Source organism: Artemia sp. Qi Xiang Cuo, chromosome 13 (assembly GCF_049724085.1).
Source record: "Artemia sp. Qi Xiang Cuo chromosome 13, ASM4972408v1, whole genome shotgun sequence".
NCBI lineage: Eukaryota > Metazoa > Arthropoda > Branchiopoda > Anostraca > Artemiidae > Artemia > Artemia sp. Qi Xiang Cuo.
Window position 1 is genome coordinate 25,394,838 of NC_142806.1, and position 10,070 is coordinate 25,404,907.

At 37.5% G+C, this 10,070-nt stretch overlaps 1 long non-coding RNA gene across 1 annotated transcript; it reads right to left on the reverse strand.

The window, feature by feature from the left end:
• Positions 1-1,138: 1,138 nt before the first annotated feature.
• LOC148945114 (uncharacterized) lies at positions 1,139-8,221 on the reverse strand. The gene is made up of 3 exons (XR_016142755.1): positions 8,101-8,221; positions 6,501-6,623; positions 1,139-1,307 (listed from the first exon to the last, which is right to left on the reverse strand). It is a non-coding gene; the product is annotated as an uncharacterized LOC148945114 (long non-coding RNA).
• Positions 8,222-10,070: the final 1,849 nt, after the last annotated feature.

Here is a 10,070-nt window from a genome sequence, read left to right on the forward strand (position 1 = left end):
TACAGATTCTAATAGATCCAGTGCTCTTGATTTTATCTTATCTGTAATATATTTTTCGGATAAAAGTGCTCTTAAGCAGGTCCAGTATTCTTTTATCGACTCCAACGATTCTTGTTGAATTATCATAGCTACTGAACAAACTATGAAGTCAGTTGTCTTAGAATCCTTGTTCTCAAGAGCGCAGAACCTATAAATAAATTTGATCATATGTGCCGCATGTATAATTAACTTAGTTTTTTTTATTTATGTTGACACCTTTTTTTACCACATCATAACACCAGTTCAAATACTGTATTAACGTATCTTTATTTAGTGCCTGAAGAACTGCATACATCATGGCCCAAGAAAAATCTGTAACTATAAAAGGAACAGTTTTTTTGGTTCTACGGTATAGCGGACAGATAAAATCTTCTAAAATTACCGTAATGGCTCACTTATCATGTGTATCACTTACCGCATCAAAGTAGGAAACTGGAGGAAGGCCCGGTCCTCCACCTCCTGATACTAATGAATACAAGAATTTATTCTGCGTCCAAGTTAAAAACAAGGTCCTGGTTAATTCTTAATTCCTGTATGGCCAGTTCCATCTGCTTTTCTGAAAAAAGTACTATGCAAAATGGATGCCATGATAGTCTTTGGACGTACCCATTTATGCTGTTTTTTTGTTTGATTCATCTATACTTGTTGCCGCTTGAAATATTTTCATCTTGATCTCCAATTCAAAGAAGGGATGTAGTTAAGTTTTGAGAGATTTCAAAAGGTCTGACAGAGCCTTATGATGGACATTTAAGCTAAAGGGCAGCATGAACATTTTTTTTTTCGTCATTAGATTCTAAAAATCTGTGCTGGTTTTGTTGGAATTGACCATAATCATACCCTTTGTTCTTCCTTCCAACACCCGAGAGTTCCAATTTGACCCTCTTGGATTTATCATGACACGCTATTCCCACTTGATCTGCATCAAAAGTGATTGTCATATCCGTGGTAATTATAATCTCGTCAATAGTGCATCTAGAACTACACCTATATTTTGCGTTACATCCTTCAAGTTTGCATTTTGCGCTACACTTCATCTTAGTCTTCGTATGATTATTTAAAAAAGTTATTTGACATTCTATCTTAAAATGATTTCTGATTAAAGAGGTACAACCTCTTTTCCTTATACTTATCTTGCCCAATTCGTTACATTCAAAAGTGTTCCTAAGCTCTTCTGTCAGCACTTTTAGGACGAAACTGTTTTTTGTAATCAGTTTTGCGCATTTGGCTTCTTCATAATGGTTTCGATTTGTTTTTGGGGTTTCCGGCACCTGTAAATTGGATATAAATAAATTTTGTATGCATTTTTTGATGCGATCTTACTTATTTTTGTTTGTATGCGTCTAAGAGAGAAGGGCTAGAGTCATAATTACGCAACGACTCTCTCGAAAAATGATGGTTATTTCAACCTGGAGAAAGGGTCGTTGATTTTGAATGCGAAGTAATTTTATAAAACTTGAAGACTTTAGCATAAAGAGCGAGAGTTGGGGAGGGGGTAGACCCCATCCTCACTATTTTAAGGTTTAATTTTGTTCCCAACTTTCACTTCAAAAAATGATTTTTATCTAAGACTTATCTATGATTCTTTGCTAAATTAAAACGGTATACAGAGCATAATCAGTCAAACTTTTAATTGAGCATTGTTGAGAAGTCCAATAATCATGAGCTAATTGTGTTTGTGCTCCAACTTGTGACGAGTGACAGCTCATTTGAAATGTCTCATCTGTCTGATGATAGCACTCCACGTTTTGAGAAAACCAGGAACCTTTTTCTCATTCTTTGACCTTATGGATAGAATTTTTAGACAAGGGCAATAAGAAAATCACCCCGGTTAAATGGAAAAATTACTAAGAGTTTCAGCAATGAATGAAATATTGATTATTAAGGTACATCTAAAGCCTATTGCTTTTCACATCATGCAAACACTGTACACGACATAATAAGTAAAGGCAAGACAAAACAATACCATCGCCCGCTTTTTGTAAGACAAGGATTTGGAATATCATAAAAAAAAACTTTATTTGGGAACTAAATTTAATTCAAGACTTTTAAACGCGGTAAGAAGTACATATGATGAATCAGCGAAAAATGGGCTTTAAAATGAGCTACTAGTCAACCAGATAAGGTTTAGTCCCAAAAAGTAGTGTCTGATCCCTTAGAATCTCCTCTGCTGCGAGTCAATTGTGATTGTGCTCCGATTTGTGGCGAGTGACAGCTCATTTGAAAGTCTCATGCGTCTGATGATAGCACTCCACGTTTTGAGAAGAATAGGAACCTTTTTCCCATTCTTTGACCTTATGGCTGGAATTTTAAGACTAGGGCGATAGGAAAATCGCCCTGGTTAAATGAAAAGGTCACAAAAAGTTGTAGCAATGAAGGAAATATTGAATGTTATGGTAATGTTATGGTAAATTGTTTTTCACTTCATAAAAACACTGTATAGGACATAATAAGCCAAAGCAAGGCAAAGCAACGCCATCGCCCGCTTTTTTGTAAGACAAGGATTTTGAATTTCATAAAAAAAAATTATTTGGGAACTAAATTGAATTCAAGACTTTTAAACGTGGTAAGACTTATATATTATGAATCAGTGAAAAATGGGCTTTAAAATGAGCTACTAGTCAAGCAGATAAGATTTAGTCCCAAAAAGTAGTGTCTGACCCCTTAGAATCTCCTCTGTTGTGAGTCAATTGTGTTAAACTATTTTTAATAGTATCTTAGGTTAAAGGAGACAAACTTTGGTAGCACTGTAGTCAATTTGAAAGATTGGGCGATCGGCGAGGGATGTTTTCTTCAAAATTTGGCAACACTGAACATAGGGCGATGGCCAGGGCGATTGGTTATTACTTCAGGCTGGTAGCGAACAACAGATAGCAACCATTCTAATGGCTAATAAAGTATAACCTAATACAAAGTATAACAATACTGTGAGAAATACTCACTTTTAGCTCCACAAACTAAAAAAAAAGTAGTCAAAGAAAAACCAGTAAAGAACAGTAAAGAAAAACCAGTCCTTACAGTGGAATGAAATGGGCTCTTCTGATTAGATATTCTTTTAAACTGTAGTTTAATCAGCTGGAGATATTAAGGCTCTCTCCGTGGCTGGTACTAGAATAAAGGTAAATGCAATAGCAAGATGAAAAAAAAACATAGAATTCCGGATAAAGCCACTACCGATCAGTCTAAACTAAAAACGCAAATAAAGAAATATGTTTCGGAAGAAAAAATTGGCTGACGGGGGGAGTCTTATATTAAAAAACCTCTGACCGAACCACCAAAAACATAAATACGGAAGAGGTGAACTTGTTCTACGAGTCAGCAAGAATCTGCGATTTCAAATCCACGTGTAAAATAGGTAGCTCAAATAAAATAATCCGGAGAAACAGATCTCATGGGAAACCATCATTAGAATTGATTTGATATTAAAATAATAACCAGATAGAATAGAATAGAATTTATTGACACAAAAGCCCAAAGGGCCGTGGTCACAAGAACAAAGACACTTTTATACACGCTTAAATTGGCGCAAAACTATAATCTAAGCTAGTGAAATATCACCCTCATCCCTAATCTTAAAACAAATAAACCTTTCTCTATGTTCTATACCCATCGTCAGGAACCTTCCGAATCTCTTTATACCTCCCATATCTTTCCTTGCTAATAAATGTATTATTTCATCTCTCTCCCAAGCCTCAACCCCAAACAGTTCTTTCCTTAAATCTATTAATTCACTACACTTCCCCACAAAATGAACCAAATCTTCCTCTTTCCCGGACATAGAACAGAAATAAGGACCAGAAGCTTGCCTAACCCCTCCCAGATACTTCCTTCTCTCACCTAGTGGTAACTCACCTGACCTAACACAAATAATCAACTTTTGTTGCCTCTTTTGAAGCTCCGCCTTAAAATATAATTCTTCTCCCCACTGCTCCTTAGCCTTTGCATATAACTCCAGTGATCGGGTCTCATTCACTCGCGCATGCCACACCTGAATCTCCTGGTCCCTTAACCTCTCCCTGACCCTATTTGCAAATGCTCCTTCCTTTAATCCAATCCCTAGCCCACCATTCCATAGCTCTGAAAATCCATAATCTTCCAATATTTTCTTTATTTGAGATGGCCACGTATCACTCTTTGGGATCCTAAGAGCTTCTAAATATGCTGCTTTTGTTATCCTTACTCTGGGCATACTGAGGATTTTCTCCCATAGTCTTATCATCCCTACTAGCCTATCACTTCTTAAAGAAAATAAATATAGATCTACTCTCAATACTAAACTATTCGTTGAAAAATTTAGACCTAAAACTCTCTTAAAATACTGAAGCTGAAGCTTCTCCATTGTCTCACCAGCTATGTATCCCCAAACTTCAGATCCATAATGGATAGCCGATTCAATCTTTACCTGAAATATCTGCTTATACATCTTCAGGTTCTGTATGTTTCCCAGTTGGCTAGCAGCCATAGCATAGGCGCAGGACTTTCCTTTAGCAAGACTTAGCTTCAGCTGCTTTCCAAACTTACCATTTGACGAAAACTTACATCCTAAATACGTAAGCTCATCCCTACAATCTAAATCTATTCCCTCCCATTTTACTCTATCCCTACTTGTAATCTTACTCCCTTTTCTAAAAACCATAACTACCAACTTCTTTACATTCAGGCTTAGTTGTTTCCTATCTATATAATACTTAGTTCTATCCAACAAGAACTGTAAATAATCTCTAGACTTCGCCACTAGTGCCAGGTCATCTGCGAACATCAGCATGCATAGTTCACAGACATCTAATGACACCATTGGGGCTCCTTGCTTCCTAAGAAAATCCGGCAAATCAATAATAAACAATGAAAATAGCCGCGGATACAGGGGGCAACCTTGTTTAACCCCCTTTCTAGAACAAATTACATCTGAAAATTTTCCTCCAACCCTAATAACAAACTTTGTAGCTTCATACATACTTATTATAACCCTTACAAGTGGGTATGGCAGGCCAATATTTATGCAATCCTTCATTAACAGTTCCCTCTTATATTATCAAATGCCCTTTTTAAATCCAAAAAAGCTACATACAATTTACATCCCTTCTTATTTATAAACTTATCAACTAAACACTTTAATGTAAAAATCTGGTCAATCGTACTATGTCTCTCTCTGAATCCTGACTGCTCCGTGGCTAGCCTTTCAGTTTTCTGGAGCCAACTTCTAAGTCTGTTATCTAATACCTTCGCCATTAGGTTTCCTAGTGTGTTACCTAAATGTATACATCTATAATTTTAATGTAGTTTCCTACATGAAAATCCTACTGCCAGGTTCCACTCACTAGGCCAAATTCCAGATCGAAGAACTGCTGTAAATATCAAAGAAATAATATACAATGTTACGCTTCTACTATACTTCCATAGAACTGCTGGAATACCATCAGGACCAGGTGCTGAACATCCCTTCATCTCTTTTAAACTTTTCCATGCTTCTTCTAACCTAATTTGCACGATTAAAGCCTCATCTTCGTCCTTCATATGGCCATAAACTTGATATTTGATACTCTTCTTCCAATTATCTTCAAATACACACTCATTTTCCGTTGTCTCCTGCCTCTTTAATTCACTGGACCAGGTGTTTTCGGGGGGGATATCTTGGCTTGTCTCCCTTCTGGTAGAACTTGAAACCTTCTTCCAAAAAACTTTGCTATCCTTATCCTTTAATGCCTGCTCTATCTCCTTAATATCTTCTTCTTCTTTCATGTTCTTAGGCTGTCTTACTTCTTTCTTATACTCTCTCCTAATTCTTCGGTATGCCAATAAATGATTATCTAAAGTGCCTGGTTTCTGGAACCTGACTACATCTAACGCTTCTTGTAGCCTAGCTTTTAACTTTTTCCTTTTCATATCCAATTCCCTCTCCTCTGAATTCCTACCATCAATTTTATCACTTTCTCCTGCTCCTACGCAAATATCATACACTACCTTATTCAGTCCCTTTATACTCTTCTCCACCTTACCAATTTTACAAAATTCCTCACACTCATCTATTAGCTCCAGAGTACTACCTCTTATTATCCCTTGGTTTACTATATCTTCTGTCTCCTTAACTATTTTTATCGATTTTCTAATATAATGACCATTCTTTGTAAAACTACTTATCTCCCCTTCTCTTTGCCAACTCCGAACCCTTATCTAGCATACAGACCTCTGGGACACAGGAACATTCAGATTAAGAGCAATTGGGACGTGGTCCGACCCTTTGCAACCCATCACTCTAAAACTGTAACACATTGGCCACAGATTCAACCCAACCAAACAATAATCTACCACACTTGGTGACCCAGAAAAACAAGTAAAATTCCCCACTTCTTCATCTTCTCCTAGTCTACCATTCAAAATTACCAGTTTTTCATTCACACAAAAATCTAAAAGGTTAGATCCCCATTTATTCCTCCTACGGTTCTGGTCCTTATTCTGTCGCTTACCTATTTTTAAATCTTCATAATACCAAGGTGATTCGGAAGGATCCCGTGATACATTGCTCCTCCAGTTATCTCCAACTTCCTCAAATTTGCCATCTGAAATCCCAGTATACGCGTTAAAGTCACCTGTAAGAATAAAATAGCTATCACCATACAAATCAACATATTTTCTCATCTCATTTGATACCAACTCCCAAATATTTTCCTTCATATACAAACTATTCTGTGGTGGTATATAAACAGCTCCTATAACCAGATCTAATTCATACATTTGTACTTTTAACTACACAATATTCTCAGACTCACTTTTTAATCTCAGTACCGAGCGGAAACGACTTTCTCTACATAAAACAGCAACTCCTCCGTACACTCTGCCATTCCTCGATGGTTTTCTTCACGTGCACTCACATATAAACCCTTGAATGCAAATACAGGAGCTTCTCCATGTCTCAGCTAGACCTATAATATCCCACTCATCTAACATACATAAATCACTTAGGCCTAGTTTCTGATCACTAAATCCCTGAATGTTCCAGAAACATATTTTCAAATTCATTGCACCACGGCCCTCCAAATCCTATTCCCTAATTGTCGGATCAAGAATAAACCTATTAGGTTCGTTTCCTCTTGCCAAGCCTCTGCTTCTCGTCCGTCCATCCCAGACTCTTCTTCCCGACCCACTCGTACTCCCTCTTCCCACTCTAGTGCTGGGTTGACGATTTGCATCTTCCGGTTTTCTCTCCGCCAGTCTTTTTTGAACCCGTAACGGTCTAACTTCCGAATCCACTGGCCCTTGAGACATCCTAACCGGCGTCTCTGCCGCGTTGCCGTCTATGACCGTAGTATCGGATGCATGGCTCATAACCGATTCTGTGTCCCCATCTGCAATCCTGTCACTTTCCCCATCGGCCACCTTCATACTTGTCGCGCTGGAATTTTGGACAGTTTCGATCACTCGCTGAGTTTCAGGGTCGTAAGAAAATGTTTGGTTTCCAATTCGTAATATCGTCCCCTGTAGGATTGCATCGGATCTACCTTCGCTTTTTGCGTCTTCTAGAATCGGTCTCAACGTGTTTCTCGCTTCTCTTTCAGCTTTGGTATCATCAGGGGCCGCTTTCAGCCCGTATTCTCTCAGATATCGATTGCTCCGTAGAAGTGAGTCGCGAATATGTTTAGTTGTGAATCTAATAAGGACTGGTGAGACTTCTCCGGGACGAGTTTCCATTCTAAATGCCTCTTTAATGTCACTCCAGTGGATGTCTAAACTGGGCACAACCCTACCAGAACACTGTAATAAGCCATCCTTTAGCGAACAACCCCTTACACCTGGGTCGAACTCGTATAACACCAAGTTATTTTTCTTAGATTCAAATTCAAACTTTTTCAACATGAGCGAGATTTTCTAATCTTTAGAAAGCACTAACTTTTTCATCTTGTTTCTTTTCAAATGTAGCCCATTCCTTCCGTACAGATTAAGCGCTGGCACCGGCATTTTCAATTTGCTGTAACTTCTCCGTTACCCCACTTCTTATCTTTTGCCTTTCGGAAAGTATTTCTACCATTTTTAGCATTAGATTCTACTTCGAATAAAAATATCACATACCTTAAATAGCCTTTAATATATTTCCACGCAAAGGCTAATCGTGCATTCCGCTTTTGCCGTTTACTTTGGGGCATGGCTAACACCCACGGATGGCTTTACTATTAGTGGCCTGGAGCACTTTCTTTCCCACTTACTAAACTGCTGGCTATAGGTGGCAGCACATATCTTCTTAATGGAATTTGATCGACACTGCTGGATTTCTGGCTTCCTAAAGGAGTCGTTTCGGGCTCAAAATAAACTGTTCTATCTGTATTTCAAAACAGAGTCACTTTTCCACTGGCTAGCCAACTTTTACCACCTCAATTACTAATTGTTTTCACTACAATCTAATCAGGTACAACACTAATGCCATCTAAGCATAGCTAAAAATAACAAATGACATATGAGCTACGGAAGAAGCGGCAATTAAGGATTTAACATCAGATTGTCGTAAACAAATTAAAATACTGTAAACTCCACCTACTAGTCGGTGATCCAAGCCTCGCTATCGTTCAAAAAAAGGGAAGGGTGGCTCACATCAGTTGCAGTTGGTTTGAGGGTGGTTTCTAGATTAATCGGGGGCACTTACAACGAATATTAGGGTGCACTAGTTCGCACGCGTGTAGAACATGGTCATTTTAGCCTATAAAGTCAAATTTGGCCTATAACGACGTGATACCGCTCTTGATTTTCGTACATGATAAAATAAACTGAAAACTTTATAAACTTGACAAATTCTGAATTCTAAGAAAAATTAATTTCACCTTGTATTTTTAGTTTTTCCCCAAAACCTTTATTTTTCTAGTCAATTCCTATTTAATTTTGAAAACAATGTTTTTTAATATACTTTTTCTTAGTTTTTTCGGTTTTTCTGAAATATTTACCTGCATAAGTATATCTTTTTATGCTCTATTCGAATTCTGCTCGTCATTACGAGTCAAACTTTGTGCCTCTTTTCAAAAAAATATTAATTCTTGAGCAACTATTCATTTTTTCTAAATAGCGTCATAGCTTTCAGAAATCAGCCTACAATGACCAAGTTTTGTTTTAGTGTTTTAGCTGTTAAAAAAACAAAAACGAATCAAATTGCGCATCAATCGAACCGTCCGAATGTCATTTACATGCTGTTAATAAAAACAAAGTAGAGACTTTTTAGTTTTTCCCCACAACCTTTATTTCTTTAGTTCCTTTATTTCCCTACCACCTTTTACCAACTTTTACCATGACATGAATCTGGAAGAATATATAAACGTTTGAACTAGAAAATTTTCCCCCTCCCCCCCAAAAAAAAAAATTTTTAATATGGGCGTTTTACTCTATTTTCAACACAACCTATAATTTTTATTTCACCAAACGATAGATCGCTCTTTTCTGAATCAAATAATTTATTGATATTCTATACAACTAATATTTGTAACCAGGAAAAAAACAGATGCCTCGTTCTGCGGTCGCATGCGCGAATTTGGTTTCTACAGCAATAAAAATCAAGCCGAGCATCTTACATATCGGTTTTTAGTTACATAAAGCACTTAGCCATAAAAGGCTAATTTCTCCTTCATAGGCTAAAATCGTCAAGTTCTACATTGGTGCGAGCACGTGCACCCCAATAATCGTTTTAATCACCTTAGATTACCCCGGCATCCTCACTCAAACCAACTGCGGCTGATGTGAGCCACCCAGTCTCTTTTTTTGAACGATAGTGAGCCTAGGATCACCGACTATTGCATAAAGTACTGAAAACCACGACATAAAAGGCAAGGATTTAGGATATTTATGTGATCTAGCTAAAAGTAAGGATTCCTGCAACAACAATTTTAAGGGGTGTCAGTTGTCTTGCGTGAGGTACACCATGTTGGTACAACTAGTTCTGAAGCATGTAAACAGATAGGAGATACGTTGGACAGCACTGCACCACTTTTCTTGAAGTATAACGAGTCCAGATCTACCAAAAGGAATCATAGCCTCTGGATCAACTATTAGATCTAATTCGT